We start from the raw sequence: 18,425 nt of genomic DNA on the forward strand, positions 1-18,425 counted from the left end.
CTGTAGGGCTCTGGTCAGGCACCGTGTCACAACCTTTCCTGTTGAAGTCGGACTGTAAAATAGGCTGGAATGTTGTTCTATTCTTAGTGCAGGGACATGTTAGATTAAAGTTGCTGGTAACAGGATGTATTATATAAAATTGAGAACAAAGTGGCCTTTTGAAGCCAAGAGTGCAGTAAATAGTTTCCAGAGTGAGTTTGATAACATTCCAATAGGAGGGGGGATTGAGAGGAGGGTGGGTTATTAAACAGTGAGATGCCCAACAACCTCCAGTTCCAGGCTACCCACCAACATCAGAGCTTCCAGTCAGAGCAGAAAAGGAAAAAAATAGTATTTGGCAATGTTGGATTAGGTCTGACTGCACCCCACCATGGTCAGTCCACCCACTTTCTCTCTGTACTTCACATAGAGAATAACTGGTTAGTGAGGTGTCGGAGAATCAGGACAACAGCTAACAAAGAGTAGGAAGGTCAAAAGGTAAAACAATTCCAATTGAGCAACATGGAGACCTCTGAAAGTGAATGAAAGACACTAATTAACACAATGCCCAAAGCAAAATGATTCTCCGTCCGTTCAATGTTTCAAAGTGGAAAGGTTGGTGTTGCACCCAATACCTGGTCATGCAGTCAATTCCTGCAATGTTCTCAGCTGTGTGTGAACTAAATTGCCATTGAACGAATGGCTGAGGCCAGGAACATTTCACTGTTTTTTTTTCTGTGTGTGTGATAACATTATTCCATTCCATGGAAATGGTGTACATCAGCATATCCTGTTACAACACAAGAGTGTATGGAGGGGTTACGGTGGCTTACTGAACTGTCACTGCCAGTGTCTGGATCTAAATGCAGACTATATTAATGAGATAACAATCTCCTCTCTGCTGATTGGCGAGCTCCGACGTGAAATCAGATTGTTCTGTGTTAATTATGTGGATACCTGGAGATGGCTCGTCATGAAGAAACAGGCAGAAAAAGTATCACTCTATCAGCAATTCCAGCCCCATCAGGATTTTCGATGAGGGCCCTTGAGATCCTTGTGGTCAGTGACTGAGGATCATTGAATCAAAGACAGAGAGAGGCCATTCAGCCCATCAAAGAGTTAGCTCTTTGGCTGAGTTTTTCAGTTAGTCCCATTTCCCCGCTATTATCTCATAGTTCTGCAAAGTTTTGCTTTTTAAATATTTATCAAATTCCCTTTTGCGAGTTGTTATTGAATCTGTCTCCAATAGACTTTCGGACAGCACCTTCCAGAGGGAAAAGCATGTGGATGAGCAGACTGCCACACCTTACCAGGCTGGCAGGATGGGATAGACCAGCTAGCTAATGGCACCAGAGCACGTTTTGGTTGAGGGGGTGATATGGCTGCAGATCTCATCCTGAGATAGTGGGGATTACGTGCCTCAAGCTCATTGCACATCCGCCTCTGCCATAGGGCACAACACTCCCACAGGTTTGAAGAAGAGATTGTTCAAACTTGAGGCAGCAGGTGGCTCTCCAACTTCTCCATTTTGCTTGAAAGACACACTAGAGACAAGCATCTGCATGGCCTCTTGTATAAAACATGCAAGTACTGGATCCATAAACCCCCCGAGGGAGGCAGAGATGCCCCAACCCCAGTGTTATTTTACACTGTGTTGTAATTCTCCAGAACATCTCACAGATTGATATTGATGTATCAATTCACTCTCTCTGATCAGCTGCGATAACTCGCTAAGTGAATATACAACATGTTCAGCAATTGTTTTGTCTTTGAGGCCCTGGAATTACATGTCTCTCCTGTCAGCGGAGCGCGGATTCTGAGCTTGATCACAGCTCAGACTTCACCTCAAACCACATCTCCACAGTGGCCCACTGAGTCAGAGGAACAATGGCTGTTCTCCGGTTCTGATACTGCTGGCTTCGAACTGGTATAGAATAGTATCTAGGAGCGTCTATCTCGTAGCGTGCGTTGATCTTGATCTTACTTGGCTGGTGCTTGTTGGGCCTCTCGTCGCTGAGAGCCAAATGCCAAGGTGAAGGTGAAGAAGAAGAGTAAGAGAGCGAACTGACCTTGGGGACTCTGTTTTATACCCTAAAGGGTTTCGCGCCCTTCTGGGCGGACCCTGGACTTGGTCCCAATTAATTGGACCATGTCCCAATCGTTTGTATCGATTCTCTCCAATAATGGGGTTGTTCCCCGATCGCTGGGCGGGCCCTAGGTAACCGTTGGTCTGCCTTTGTTTTAGTCTGCACTGGCGCCAGGGAGTCTGGCCTGGTACCGATTGTTTAAATGTTTCTCTTTTGTCCCTGGTGATAGCTCATTACTATGCTAATGGCTTGTAGTTTCAGTTCTGTCTGGGTTCTGCAAGTTCCAATCCGCAGGAAACCTTGTACCTGCTTGTTTTTCTAGTGCTGTCCATTTTTCTCTGTACTCTTTGCAAATGTCCATTTTGGAATTGGGTCGTGGCCACCCCAGGTGGCTACACTCCCTCCTTGTGATCCTCAACGCGAAGCGAGAAGGATCACATTACTGCAATGTCTTTGTTCCCTGACCAAGCGGGCACCCATGACTAGGCTCTACTCTGACCTTAACTGTGCAACATATTTTGGACTAAACAATTTTACATACACACATCATCAAAACTCTACGGGGCTCTATGGCATCAAGGACATGCATTACAAAATAAGAAAACTGGAACCTCTAACTATTCTCAATAAACTATCCTCACTCAAACAATTCAAAAATATACTAACATCTTAACTGTACAAAAATAGCAGCATTTCAAATTTCTCTGTTTTGGCAGTCAACCACAGAGTTCACATTTCTTAATTCAACAAACGAACACACACAGACAAAAAAAACGAATGTACTTTAATCCATGTCAAGGTCTTCATTCGAATGGTCTGAACGATACTGCAAAGTATCGCCAGTGCTAAAAGTGCTTCAACGACATACGAGAGGGAATACCAAGTGATAAACTTATCACACCAGGTTGAGGTACTGTTGACTGTTACTGGGCTCTGTGTACTGTGGGGGAGTGAATCATTGACGGCCTGTGGGGTGGGGGTGAGGGGGTTAGCGTTCGGGCGCAACCAAAGAGATCCTGCTGGTGTCCATATAAATGGAGGTCGTCTTCATCTTCTCTTCTCCTCTTGTCTTTCTTCTCTTCTTGTCTTCTTCTGGAATTCTGTGAACACAAGCATAAAATCTGTCATTATCTTGCTTAAGATCTCGTGTGTTTGTCTGTCTGTCCTTTATTGCCAATTACCCTTTATCACCATCTGTGACTCTCCCATTTTTTTTTAAACCAAATTTCTGGACAAGACATTCTTGAAAAATACTGATCTCGCAGCCTGTGCGATTTACCGTCCCAATGTTTGAGGATGTAAATAGCATGAGGAAAGCAACCGAAGGGTCACTATAAAACAAAACTTTTTGAAACAAAAGAGCCAAAATGAGGTGCGTATGGGCTGCGGGGGGTAAGAATTGGATGGAGTCCCTGGGTAGGACGTGATGTGCTCTACCTGAGCTTAGCTGACCAGAGTGGGGTCCTCAGGCAGGGCAGGGACCAGTGCCGTTTTTCCATTGCCTGAGTAACCGGCAAGAACAGGCAAGAATGTAGTCGTCGTGGTGGGTTGCAGTAATGCCTCTTCTACCCTCAAATTAGAAGAGCAGTTACGAATTGGTGTCTGGGCAAATTCTCAGAGGTTTCTGTGACAAACTAGGTGGCTGTCCGTGGACAAACTTGTTCCATTAACTGCCAGGGGGCGTTAAAGGAGTGGTGGCATGGGGCTGTGACAAGCTGTTTACATTCTAAACACTGAACACTTAACAAACACATACAAACAAACATACAACAAATATCGTGCAGGTTCCATCAGAAAGGACACCGTATCTCTCTAGCAGTTCCTTTTTAAACATCATCTGGACACCTCAGTTTTCAGTTGCGAACAGGGTCGCAAAGGGACTCGCGTGGTGGGAGTCAGACTCAAGGTCATCATCTTCTCCCGGCTGCCATACTCTTGACTGCAGAAGTCTTGCCAAAGCTGCGTGGGGCGATTTGGGGTCCATCTCATTGTTCCTGATGAGCCTGAATGAATTGTCCCATTGCCAGATTCGTGTGTCTAGGTTGGAGCTACTGGAGTTCAGTCCATAATCGTCGGGTGGTGGGTCTGGGTCAGGGGCTTTAATGTATGTGATCTCAAAGGGATCACTTGAATTGTACCCGGAGTCGCTGGGAGTGGGGCCTGGTGCAGGGGGATAGTATTGTGGTGTGCTGTAGCTGTCGTCAGTGCTTTCGCAGTCACTGTCACTGTCGCTGCTGTCTGGGGGCGGGGAGAGGCGGAGTCGTGTGTCGGGGCGGAGTCAAAGTTGAGTCTGAGGACGGGCTGGACTGGCTGGGGGAGGGTAGGAATGCGTTTTCTGTGGGCGGGCCGAGCTCGTCTGCTGCTGCGAGCAGGATGTGGTGTGTGTGATTGTTCTGTGAGCCATAAGCCTTGAGCTGGTTTATGTGAAACCACGCAGACTTTCATAGAACATAGAACATAGAACGATACAGGGCAGTACAGGCCCTTCGGCCCTCGATGTTGCACCGACATGGAAAAAATCTAAAGGCCATCTAACCTACACTATGCCCTTATCATCCATATGCTTATCCAATAAATTTTTTAATGCCCTCAATGTTGGCGTGTTCACTACTGTTGCAGGTAGGGCATTAAACGGCCTCACCACTCTTTGCGTAAAAAACCCACCTCTGACCTCTGTCCTATATCTATTACCCCTCAATTTAAGGCTATGTCCCCTCGTGCTAGCCACCTCCATCCGCGGGAGAAGGCTCTCACTGTCCACCCTATCTAACCCTCTGATCATTTTGTATGCCTCTATTAAGTCACCTCTTAACCTTCTTCTCTCTAACGAAAACAACCTCAAGTCCATCAGCCTTTCCTCATAAGATTTTCCCTCCATACCAGGCAACATCCTGGTAAATCTCCTCTGCACCCGTTCCAAAGCTTCCACGTCCTTCCTATAATGAGGCGACCAGAACTGTACGCAATACTCCAAATGCGGCCGTACTAGAGTTTTGTACAACTGCAACATGACCTCATGGCTCCGGAACTCAATCCCTCTACCAATAAAGGCCAACACACCATAGGCCTTCTTCACAACCCTATCAACCTGGGTGGCAACTTTCAGGGATCTATGTACATGGACACCGAGATCCCTCTGCTCATCCACACTACCAAGAATTTTACCATTAGCCAAATATTCCGCATTTCTGTTATTCTTTCCAAAGTGAATCACCTCACACTTCTCCACATTAAACTCCATTTGCCACCTCTCAGCCCAGCTCTGCAGCTTATCTATGTCCCTCTGTAACCTGCAACATCTACAACTCCACCGACTTTAGTGTCATCTGCAAATTTACTCACCCATCCTTCTGCGCCCTCCTCTAGGTCATTTATAAAAATGACAAACAGCAACGGCCCCAGAACAGATCCTTGTGGTACACCACTCGTAACTGAACTCCATTCTGAACATTTCCCATCAACTACCACTCTCTGTCTTCTTTCAACTAGCCAATTTCTGATCCACATCTCTAAATCACCCTCAATCCCCAGCCTCCGTATTTTCTGCAATAGCCGACCGTGGGGAACCTTATCAAACGCTTTACTGAAATCCATATACACCACATCAACTGCTCTACCCTCGTCTACCTGTTCAGTCACCTTCTCAAAGAACTCGATAAGGTTTGTGAGGCATGACCTACCCTTCACAAAACCATGCTGACTGTCCCTAATCATATTATTCCTATCTAGATGATTATAAATCGTATCTTTTATAATCCTCTCCAAGACTTTACCCACCACAGACGTTAGGCTCACCGGCCTATAGTTACCGGGGTTATCTCTACTCCCCTTCTTGAACAAAGGGACCACATTTGCTATCCTCCAGTCCTCTGGCACTATTCCTGTAGCCAATGATGACCTAAAAATCAAAGCCAAAGGCTCAGCAATCTCTTCCCTGGCTTCCCAGAGAATCCTAGGATAAATCCCATCCGGCCCCGGGGACTTATCTATTTTCACCTTGTCCAGAATTGCCAACACTTCTTCCCTACGCACCTCAATGCCATTTCCATTAGGTATTTTATCATGTAGACAGAGGGGCTTACTTTGTTCGAAATGGAGTATGGACCTGAGTCCTTTGGTGACAGGAATGTGCTGGGGTTATATAGGGAAAGCATTACTTGCTGCCCTACTTCAAACTCAGTGGCATGCACTGTCTTGTCGAAACAAGCCTTGCTTTGTTTCTTCCTCGTTCCCAGTCTCACAGTGGCTGCGAGTTGGGCCGCTTTCACGTTTGCTATTAACTGCTGTACAGTGTTTTCGTGTGTGAGGGCTGTCACTGCGGGCCTGGTCAAATCTAAACCTAATAAATATTCCGTTCCTTTCATGGGGCGTCTGGTCATGAGAGTGTGGGGGGTGTATCCTGTGGACGTGGATATCGTGTTTCTCAAAAACATTAATGCAAATGGTAGGACTGAATCCCAGGGGCTATTGTTCTGCTGCACCATTTTCCTAAAGGTGGCTTTTAGTGTCCTTTTCATGTGTTCGACGATACCACTTGACTGGGGATGGTACGCGATATGAAATTCCAAAAATTGTGAGGACGTTTTTCATAACTCGTCCTGTAAAATGGGAGCCTTGACAGTATACTGCGGGGGAGCCCCATCTTGTAAAGATGTGGTGGGTTAGAATTTTGGCTGTGGTCTTTGCTGTATTAGTGCGCGATGGAAAAGCTTCCATCCATTTTGTGAAGGTGTCGATGACCACCAACACATACTTATATCCGTTTCTGCAAGGGAGTAGGGGTCCTATGAAGTCTATCTGGAGATTAGTCCAGGAGCCATTAACGGGGCGGGTATGACTAAGTTGAGCCTTCCTTGCGTATCTGTCCGGATTGTTCTGGGCACAGATCAAGCAATTCTCAATGTAGTGTTTTACGTCGGCTTTCAAATTTGGCCACCAACAGAGCAGTCTGAGGTGGGCTAAAGTGGATTCAATTCCCTGATGTCAATGATTGTCATGGAACAAACAAATGAGCTGGTTCCTATCCTGCTCTGGAACTACACAAAGGCTGTCTTTAAGAATCACACCATCATGTGTGGTCATGGAATTCTTATATTTGTCATAAGGGGCTGGGAAGGTTCCCTTTAAAACTTCCCTGAGCTTCTCATCCTGCTTCTGTGACTGGGCTAAATCCTGTATGTTGGTCTGTGAGACCTGAACTGCGTGCACTGGGGCGCTTTCGGGGAGGGTTCCAAAAATAACCATGTCTAGAACCTGCCTTCGCTAGGGCCTCTGCTTTAACATTTCCAGGTGGGGAAGAGCGGTGGTGACTGCAAACTTTTACAATGCCGTATTTCCTGTCCTTTGCCTGCTTTAAAATATGGCGGAGTAATGGGGCTGATGGTAGGGGTTTTCCATCTGCGGAAACAAATCCTCTTGTTTCCCACAGGGGTAGGAATTCGGTTAAGCTATTACAGACATATAGGCTGTCTGAATAGATGTCTGCTGGAGTGGGGAACGAGTCGGGATGGTCTACTATGTAAGCTATTGCTGCCAGCTCTGCTGCCTGCGAGTCTAAGTGTCCTGGTAACTTCAGTGAAATCTCTTCTAGGGCATGTCCCTGCGCGTCCTCTACATAAATACCGCATCCTGTTATGCGTTTGCCGTCTAACACTGTGGAGAAGCCATCCACATAGATTTTCAGGGGTGCGCACGTGTCTGTGGGCTGGGTTCTCTGGGGTGAACTACCTATCTTCCTGGGAGGTGTCTTTGGAATGAATGGGCCTGTTTTGTGCTGTGTGGAGATAATCTCACATTCATGAGGGGTGCCTGGGTACTGTAAATTGTCTGCAAGGAAAGTGTGTGTCTTTGTTCTTTTAACTGTGATGTCCCGTCCCTGTAAAAGAAGGGTCCAACAGGCTGCTCGGATTTGGCTGACTGTGCCATCTTTAAGTCGGCCATCTAACAATAGCTGTGTCGGGGTGTGTTCTGTGAGGATGGTGATGGGGTTGAGTCCTGTAATGTGTGAAAAGTACTGTACTGCCCAAAAAACTGCGAGCAGGTGGCTTTCACAGGCAGAAAATCCTTGCTCGACAGGGTCTAATACTCGGGATGCGTATGCTACGGGTCTTAACTGGTGATGCCGTTCCTGGAGGAGCACGGCCGAAAGGGTTCGGTCGGTGCTTGCTACTTCGATAGCGTACGGGGAAAGTGGGTCTGGGACCTGTAGTGCGGGGGCTGTGCTGAGTGCTCTTTTTAAAGCATCCACGGCATCTGTATGCTGCGGAAGCCATTCCCAAGGTGCCTTTTTCTTAAGAAGGTCGGATAGGGGCGCTGATTTAGTGGCGAAACCGTCAATATGGTCGCGGCAGTAGCCAACCAGTCCTAAAAACGACCAGAGGGCTGAGACATTGTGGGGAAGGGGCAATTTGACGATCAAGTCACTCTTTTGCTCGATCTTGCGTTTACCATGCGTGATAACTGTTCCCAAGAAAGTTCCCACTTTCTCTTCCAAAATCTGGGCCTTTTTGGGGCTAACCTTACATCCAATTACTTTTAGGAGTCCTAGGAGTTCTGCTAGAAGCGAAACGTGCTCTGCTTTTGTGTCTGTCTGTAGTAGCAGGTCATCTACATACCGGACCAGACATTCGGGGCGGGAAAATTTTGCTAATCCATTTGCCAGCTGTCGGTGGAAAATGGAGGGGGAGTTGTGGAAGCCTTGTGGAAGGCACGTCCACATATACTGCTGTCCTTTAAAAGTGAAGGCAAATTTGTACTGGCATGCTTCAGCCAATGGAATGGACCAAAAGCCATTACTAATGTCCAAAACCGTAAAGAATCGTGACTGGAGTCCCTGCTTGAGCATGGTCTCGGGAATTGTGGCTATGGTGGGGGCTGCTGCTGGGGTTACTTTGTTTAGTTCCCGGTAATCAATGGTCAGTCGCCTTGATCCATCGGGTTTCCTGACTGGCCAAATTGGGGCATTATTAGTGGAGGCTACTGATCTCAGTACGCCCTGGTCTAACAAGCTATCTATCACTTTCGAGATTTCTCCCTCTGCTTCCTGGGGAAATCCGTACTGTTTCTGGGGTCTGGGGTCAGAACCTGTAATCTGCACAGAGCCAGCCATTCTGCAACAGTCGTGCTTGTGCTGTGCAAATGCTGCTTTGTGTTCCTGCAGGACTGCCCTAACCTGTCTGTCTGAACTAATTGTTCGCGGGTCGAACCAGTAGTCTCCAACTGAGCTGATCCTATCTGCATATTCTCCTACTGTGAGCGTGGCAGGGGCTCGTGCTGCTTTTGCCATTTTCCAGACACATTTGTTGACTGGATCAAATGAAAGCTCATAAAGTTGATTCCTAAAATGTGTTCTGCTGTGTGGGGCAGATCGACTGCATATCTGCATCTGCCTGCTCTTCCTCGGGTTTCCTAAAATGGGTTTTGTTCTGAACGGATTGCTCCCAAGCGCGGGATAACCTTTTTAAAACCCATTTCTCATTGTGGGTCTCATCTGAGGGGTCATAATTCGCGCAAGCTCTCTGTCCTGCCTCTGTTGCATGAGAGATCAAGATTCAAGTCCATTTTGCCATGTTATCTGAGGACAAATGGGCACGGGCTAATTCTCCAAAAACTGCAGTGAAATGAACCCACAAGCGTCCAGCAAACGCTGTGGGGAGCTCTGTCTTCTTTTGCCTTCTTTTGCCTTCTACCGGGTCTCCTCTGTTGTAGCCGATCGAATCAAGGATCGCTGTGTGCATCTCTTCTAGGGTGCTTCTTCCTACATTCTGTGGGTCGGGAAGGGCTGCCACGACTGAAGGATCAAGGCTCAAAACTGTGAGCTTTATCTGCTCCTTCTCGTCCAGGCCATACATGGTGGCCTGCTGTTTAACCTTAGCGAAGAATTGGTGGAGGTCTGAAGTGGGGAGGAACGGTGTGATTTTCTCACACGTGTCCCGTAATTGGGTCACGGTTAAGGGGGTTGTGTACAAAAAGTCTGTGTCTCCTTCTGCTGCGCCCCTGCGGTGTATGGTTACCAGATTCATGGGGGTGTGTGCTGTCTGTTCAGTGGGGGGTTGGGGTGCTCTCCTTTTCTGGGGTTTCTCCTGCGCACATGCTCCATGTACGTATCTATGGGCTGTTTCGTTTAATTCCTGCCAATCGGGGCCGTTTTCCTGATCTAGTTGGGGTCCGAATGTGCTCTGAAAGCCATTTTGAACTGAAAGCAGGGATTGCAATTCTGCAATTTGCTTCAGACACTTTGCGTGGTCTACGGAGCTCCGCCTTTGTTCCCGTGTCTACATCACCACTTTATCACCCCATGTTCCAAATTTAGTAGAGAACCCAGATAAAGGAAAAATGGCAATGAAGGCAATGGAACGCCTTATGAACCAACAGGAATTCGAGGTCGCAGCGACTAGCAGTAGGACAGTGTCCCGTTTGGGAAGAGGAAATTAGGAATTTGTTCCGTTGTGGAAGCATGGAGAACTCGTAGGGCTGCTTTTAAATCATTGCACTGTTTCTGCAATGCTTCTACCTGCTATTCTGTTTCTTGTCTTACCAAGACTGCACGTTGTGTGTCCTGGTAGGCCTTGTCCTGGAAGCTGCTTAAGTGCGCCAGACAAGACTGGTGTGCCCTCTTGGCATCATCCACCTCTCTGTCTTTTGCTGCTAGCTTCTCTCTTAACTCGCAGTTCTCTCTCTCTATCTCGCTCACATCTACCTTACTCGTTTTATCTGTCTCCTCTATCTCTCTACGGAGCGTCCTAACGGTAGCACGGTAGCATGGTGGTTAGCATAAATGCTTCACAGCTCCAGGGTCCCAGGTTCGATTCCCGGCTGGGTCACTGTCTGTGCGGAGTCTGCACGTCCTCCCCGTGTGTGCGTGGGTTTTCTCCGGGTGCTCCGGTTTCCTTCCACAGTCCAAAGATGTGCGGGTTAGGTGGATTGGCCATGCTAAATTGCCCGTAGTGTCCTAAAAGGTAAGGTTAAAGGGGGGTTGTTGGGTTACGGGTATAGGGTGGATATGTGGGTTTGAGTAGGGTGATCATTGCTCGGCACAACATCGAGGGCCGAAGGGCCTGTTCTGTGCTGTACTGTTCTATGTTCTATGTTCTAATGACCTCCTCTGTGCCTCGCAATTGTGCCAAGCAGGACACGATTGCCATCGGCTTGCGAGCTTTTCCCAACCTCTTCTTGTGAATCTCTGTCAGGTTCTCCCACCAAGTATGTCCTATACTCCCGGGACCTGTTTCTTCGCTCACCCAAAATTCGCTCCAAAGGGACCATCCTTTCCCTTTGAGGTACTTCCTAATTTCCTCTTCCCAAATGGGACACTGTCCTACTCTGCTGGTCGCTGCGACCTCGAATTCTTGTGGGTTCATAAGGCGTTCCATTGCCTTTGATTGCCATTTTTCCTATATCTGGGTTCTCTACTAAATTTGGAACAGGGGGTGATAAAGCGGTGATGTAGACACGGGTACGGGTTACGCTAATTTCCGGCCTACAAGACACCTGACAGTTTTACACAACAAAATCTCTCAGGTTTACCTCATATCCCTGTTAGTACGCATGCATTAACACTTTTCCAAATTCTGGAGGATTGACCTGTACTACTTAAACTCTTGTGGTTCTTCTGTTTCCAATTGGATTTCTAATTCAAATTTTGGGTTCTCTCGGAGTGGGGGGGCCACTTCTAAGTCGAGTCCCGACAGAGTCGCCAGTAAATGTTGCTCATTATGCTTTCCCTTAATTTGCTTTGTTTTAATTACTTTTGCTCAAGAGTCGCCAGGTATCTTTCTGATACCACCACAGGGTTTAAAGCCAAGTACTGATCAATAACTCGATACACCAGTTAGTAAGTTTGAAATCAATGCACATTTATTTACACACAGTCAATTATTACTTATGCATAAACTCTACTCGCTAAACTACAACTACTACTAAAAGCCTATACTGAGCTTCAAGTGGCCCACTCAGTCAGAGGAACAATGGCCGTTGTCCGGTTCTGATACTGCTGGCTTCGAACTGGTATAGAATAGTATCTAGGAGCGCCTATCTCATAGCATGAGTTGGTCTTAGACTTACTTGGCTGGTGCTTGGCGGACCTCTTGTCGCTGAGAGCCAAATGCCAAGGTGAAGGTGAAGAAGAAGAGTAAGAGAGAGAACTTTACTCTTCTTCATACCCCAAGGGGTTTCACGCCCTTCTGGGCGGACCCTGGACTTTGTCCCAATTAATTGGACCATGTCCCAATCGTTTGTATCGATTCTCTCCAATAATGGGGTTGTTCCCCGATCGCTGGGCAGGCCCTAGGTAACCGTTGGTCTGCCTTTGTTTTAGTCTCCACTGGCACCGGGGAGTCTGGCCTGGTACCGATTGTTTCAATGTTTCTCTTTTGTCCCTGGTGATAGCTCATTACTATGCTAATGGCTTGTAGTTTCAGTTCTGTCTGGGTTCTGCAAGTTCCAATCCACAGGAAACCTTGGACCTGCTTGTTTTTCTAGTGCTGTCCATTTTTCCCTGTACTCTTTGCAAATGTCCATTTTGGAATCGGGACGTTGCCACTCCCGGTGGCTACACTGTGGACACTGATTCTGATCGAGATCCCGGTATCGGTGTGAGCGCTGATTCAGATCGCGATCCCGGTGTCGGTGTGAGCGCTGATTCTGATCAAGATCCCAGTGTCGGGTGTGATCGCTGATTTAGATGGAGTTCCCGGTGTCGGAGCGATCGCTGATTCAGATCGAGATCCCGGAGTCGGTGTGATTGCTGATTCAGATCGAGATCCCGGTGTCGGTGTGAGCGCTGATTCTGATCAAGATCCCAGTGTCGGGTGTGAGCGCTGATTCAGATCGAGATCCCGGTGTCGGTGTGAGCGCTGATTCTGATCCAGATCCCGGAGTCGGTGTGAACGCTGATTCAGATCGAGATCCCGGAGTCGGAGCGATCGCTGATTCAGATCGAGATCCCGGTGTCGGTGTGAGCGCTGACTCAGATCGAGATCCCGGTGTCGGTGTGAGCGTTGATTCAGATCGAGATCCCGGTGTCGGTGTGATCGTTGATTCAGGTCTAGATCCAGGTGTCGGTGTGAGCGCTGATTCAGGTCTAGATTCAGGTGTCAGTGTGAGCGCTGATTCAGATCGAGATCCCGGTGTTGATGTGAGCGCTGATTTAGATTGAGTTCCCGGTGTCCGAGCGATCGCTGATTCAGATCGAGATCCCGATGTTAGTGTGAGCACCGATTCAGACCGAGATCCCATGTTGGTGTGACGCTGATTCAGATCGAGATCCCGGTGTCGGTGTGAGCGCTGATTCAGATCGAGATCCCGGTGTCGGTGTGATCGCTGATTCAGATCGAGATCCCATGTTGGTGTGACGCTGATTCAGATCGAGATCCTGGTGTCGGTGTGATTGCTGATTCAGATCAAGATCCCGGTGTCGGTGTGAGCGCTGATTCAGATCGAGATCCCGGTGTCGGTGTGAGTGCTGATTCAGATCAAGATCCTGGTGTCAGTGTGATTGCTGGTTCAGATCGAGATCCCAGTGTCGGTGTGATTGCTGATTCAGATCGAGATCCCGGTGTCGGTGTGAGCGCTGATTCAGATCGAGATCCCGGTGTCGGTGTGAGTGCTGATTCAGATCGAGATCCCGGTGTCGGTGTGAGCGCTGATTCAGATCGAGATCCTGGTGTCGGTGTGATTGCTGATTCAGATCGAGATCCCGGTGTCGGTGTGAGCGCTGATTCAGAGCGAGATCCCGGTGTCGGTGTGAGCGCTGATTCAGATCGAGATCCTGGTGTCGGTGTGATTGCTGATTCAGATCGAGATCCCGGTGTCGGTGTGAGCGCTGATTCAGAGCGAGATCCCGGTGTCGGTGTGAGTGCTGATTCAGATCAAGATCCCGGTGTCAGTGTGAGCGCTGATTCAGATCGAGATCCCGGTGTCGGTGTGAGCGCTGATTCAGATCGAGATCCCGGTGTCGGTGTGAGTGCTGATTCAGATCGAGATCCCGGTGTCGGTGTGAGCGTTGGTTCAGATCGAGATCCCGGAGTTGGTGTGAACGCTGATTCAGGTCTAGATCCCGGTGTCGGTGTGAGCGCTGATTCAGACGAGATCCTGGTGTCGGTGTGAGCACTGATTCAGATCGAGATCCCGGTGTCGGTGTGATCGCTGATTCAGATCGAGATCCCGGTGTCAGTGTGAGCGCTGATTCAGATCGAGATCCCGGTGTCGGTGTGATCACTGATTCAGATCGAGATCCTGGTGTCGCTGTGAGCGCTGATTCAGATCGAGATCCCGGAGTCGGAGCAATTGCTGATTCAGATTGAGATCCCGGTGTCGGTGTGATCACTGATTCAGATCAAGATCCCGGTGTCGCTGTGAGCGCTAATTCAGATCGAGATCCCGGAGTCGGTGTGTTTGCTGATTCAGATCGAGATCCTGGTGTCGGTGTGATTGCTGATTCAGATCGAGATCCCGGTGTCGGTGTGAGCGCTGATTCAGATCGAGATCCCGGTGTCGGTGTGAGTGCTGATTCAGATCAAGATCCCGGTGTCGGTGTGAGTGCTGATTCAGATCAAGATCCTGGTGTCAGTGTGATTGCTGATTCAGATCGAGATCCCAGTGTCGGTGTGATTGCTGATTCAGATCGAGATCCCGGTGTCGGTGTGAGCGCTGATTCAGATCGAGATCCCGGTGTCGGTGTGAGTGCTGATTCAGATCGAGATCCCGGTGTCGGTGTGAGCGCTGATTCAGATCGAGATCCTGGTGTCGGTGTGATTGCTGATTCAGATCGAGATCCCGGTGTCGGTGTGAGCGCTGATTCAGAGCGAGATCCCGGTGTCGGTGTGAGCGCTGATTCAGATCGAGATCCTGGTGTCGGTGTGATTGCTGATTCAGATCGAGATCCCGGTGTCGGTGTGAGCGCTGATTCAGAGCGAGATCCCGGTGTCAGTGTGAGTGCTGATTCAGATCAAGATCCCGGTGTCAGTGTGAGCGCTGATTCAGATCGAGATCCCGGTGTCGGTGTGGGCGCTGATTCAGATCGAGATCCTGGTGTCGGTGTGATTGCTGATTCAGATTGAGATCCCGGTGTCGGTGTGATCACTGATTCAGATCAAGATCCCGGTGTCGCTGTGAGCGCTAATTCAGATCGAGATCCCGGAGTCGGTGTGTTTGCTGATTCAGATCGAGATCCTGGTGTCGGTGTGATTGCTGATTCAGATCGAGATCCCGGTGTCGGTGTGAGCGCTGATTCAGATCGAGATCCCGGTGTCGGTGTGAGTGCTGATTCAGATCAAGATCCCGGTGTCGGTGTGAGTGCTGATTCAGATCAAGATCCTGGTGTCAGTGTGATTGCTGATTCAGATCGAGATCCCAGTGTCGGTGTGATTGCTGATTCAGATCGAGATCCCGGTGTCGGTGTGAGCGCTGATTCAGATCGAGATCCCGGTGTCGGTGTGAGTGCTGATTCAGATCGAGATCCCGGTGTCGGTGTGAGCGCTGATTCAGATCGAGATCCTGGTGTCGGTGTGATTGCTGATTCAGATCGAGATCCCGGTGTCGGTGTGAGCGCTGATTCAGAGCGAGATCCCGGTGTCGGAGCGATCGCTGATTCAGATCGAGATCCCGGTGTCGGTGTGATTGCTGATTCAGATCGAGATCCCGGTGTCGGTGTGAGCGCTGATTCTGATCAAGATCCCAGTGTCGGGTGTGAGCGCTGATTCAGATCGAGATCCCGGTGTCGGTGTGAGCGCTGATTCTGATCCAGATCCCGGAGTCGGTGTGAACGCTGATTCAGATTGAGATCCCGGAGTCGGAGCGATCGCTGATTCAGATCGAGATCCCGGTGTCGGTGTGAGCGCTGACTCAGATCGAGATCCCGGTGTCGGTGTGAGCGTTGATTCAGATCGAGATCCCGGTGTCGGTGTGATCGTTGATTCAGGTCTAGATCCAGGTGTCGGTGTGAGCGCTGATTCAGGTCTAGATTCAGGTGTCAGTGTGAGCGCTGATTCAGATCGAGATCCCGGTGTTGGTGTGAGCGCTGATTTAGATTGAGTTCCCGGTGTCCGAGCGATCGCTGATTCAGATCGAGATCCCGATGTTAGTGTGAGCACCGATTCAGACCGAGATCCCATGTTGGTGTGACGCTGATTCAGATCGAGATCCCGGTGTCGGTGTGAGCGCTGATTCAGATCGAGATCCCGGTGTCGGTGTGATCGCTGATTCAGATCGAGATCCCATGTTGGTGTGACGCTGATTCAGATCGAGATCCTGGTGTCGGTGTGATTGCTGATTCAGATCGAGATCCCGGTGTCGGTGTGAGCGCTGATTCAGATCGAGATCCCGGTGTCGGTGTGAGTGCTGATTCAGATCAAGATCCTGGTGTCAGTGTGATTGCTGATTCAGATCGAGATCCCAGTGTCGGTGTGATTGCTGATTCAGATCGAGATCCCGGTGTCGGTGTGAGCGCTGATTCAGATCGAGATCCCGGTGTCGGTGTGAGTGCTGATTCAGATCGAGATCCCGGTGTCGGTGTGAGCGCTGATTCAGATCGAGATCCTGGTGTCGGTGTGATTGCTGATTCAGATCGAGATCCCGGTGTCGGTGTGAGCGCTGATTCAGAGCGAGATCCCGGTGTCGGTGTGAGCGCTGATTCAGATCGAGATCCTGGTGTCGGTGTGATTGCTGATTCAGATCGAGATCCCGGTGTCGGTGTGAGCGCTGATTCAGAGCGAGATCCCGGTGTCGGTGTGAGTGCTGATTCAGATCAAGATCCCGGTGTCAGTGTGAGCGCTGATTCAGATCGAGATCCCGGTGTCGGTGTGGGCGCTGATTCAGATCGAGATCCCGGTGTCGGTGTGAGTGCTGATTCAGATCGAGATCCCGGTGTCGGTGTGAGCGTTGGTTCAGATCGAGATCCCGGAGTTGGTGTGAACGCTGATTCAGATCGAGATCCCGGTGTCGGTGTGAGCGCTGATTCAGATCGAGATCCCGGTGTCGGTGTGATCGCTGATTCAGATCGAGATCCCATGTTGGTGTGACGCTGATTCAGATCGAGATCCTGGTGTCGGTGTGATTGCTGATTCAGATCGAGATCCCGGTGTCGGTGTGAGCGCTGATTCAGATCGAGATCCCGGTGTCGGTGTGAGTGCTGATTCAGATCAAGATCCTGGTGTCAGTGTGATTGCTGATTCAGATCGAGATCCCAGTGTCGGTGTGATTGCTGATTCAGATCGAGATCCCGGTGTCGGTGTGAGCGCTGATTCAGATCGAGATCCCGGTGTCGGTGTGAGTGCTGATTCAGATCGAGATCCCGGTGTCGGTGTGAGCGCTGATTCAGATCGAGATCCTGGTGTCGGTGTGATTGCTGATTCAGATCGAGATCCCGGTGTCGGTGTGAGCGCTGATTCAGAGCGAGATCCCGGTGTCGGTGTGAGCGCTGATTCAGATCGAGATCCTGGTGTCGGTGTGATTGCTGATTCAGATCGAGATCCCGGTGTCGGTGTGAGCGCTGATTCAGATCGAGATCCCGGTGTCGGTGTGGGCGCTGATTCAGATCGAGATCCCGGTGTCGGTGTGAGTGCTGATTCAGATCGAGATCCCGGTGTCGGTGTGAGCGTTGGTTCAGATCGAGATCCCGGAGTTGGTGTGAACGCTGATTCAGGTCTAGATCCCGGTGTCGGTGTGAGCGCTGATTCAGACGAGATCCTGGTGTCGGTGTGAGCACTGATTCAGATCGAGATCCCGGTGTCGGTGTGATCGCTGATTCAGATCGAGATCCCGGTGTCAGTGTGAGCGCTGATTCAGATCGAGATCCCGGTGTCGGTGTGATCACTGATTCAGATCGAGATCCTGGTGTCGCTGTGAGCGCTGATTCAGATCGAGATCCCGGAGTCGGAGCAATTGCTGATTCAGATTGAGATCCCGGTGTCGGTGTGATCACTGATTCAGATCAAGATCCCGGTGTCGGTGTGAGCGCTGATTCAGATCGAGATCCCGGAGTCGGTGTGTTTGCTGATTCAGATCGAGATCCTGGTGTCGGTGTGATTGCTGATTCAGATCGAGATCCCGGTGTCGGTGTGAGCGCTGATTCAGATCGAGATCCCGGTGTCGGTGTGAGTGCTGATTCAGATCAAGATCCCGGTGTCGGTGTGAGTGCTGATTCAGATCAAGATCCTGGTGTCAGTGTGATTGCTGATTCAGATCGAGATCCCAGTGTCGGTGTGATTGCTGATTCAGATCGAGATCCCGGTGTCGGTGTGAGCGCTGATTCAGATCGAGATCCCGGTGTCGGTGTGAGTGCTGATTCAGATCGAGATCCCGGTGTCGGTGTGAGCGCTGATTCAGATCGAGATCCTGGTGTCGGTGTGATTGCTGATTCAG

At 49.6% G+C, this 18,425-nt stretch overlaps 1 protein-coding gene across 1 annotated transcript in view; it reads left to right on the plus strand.

The window, feature by feature from the left end:
- tinagl1 (tubulointerstitial nephritis antigen-like 1) overlaps window positions 1–18,425 on the plus strand; it is a 212,999-nt gene that overhangs the window by 153,450 nt on the left and 41,124 nt on the right. The window lies entirely within an intron of this gene.

The sequence above is a fragment of the Scyliorhinus canicula genome, chromosome 1 (genome assembly GCF_902713615.1).
Source record: "Scyliorhinus canicula chromosome 1, sScyCan1.1, whole genome shotgun sequence".
Classification (NCBI taxonomy): domain Eukaryota; kingdom Metazoa; phylum Chordata; class Chondrichthyes; order Carcharhiniformes; family Scyliorhinidae; genus Scyliorhinus; species Scyliorhinus canicula.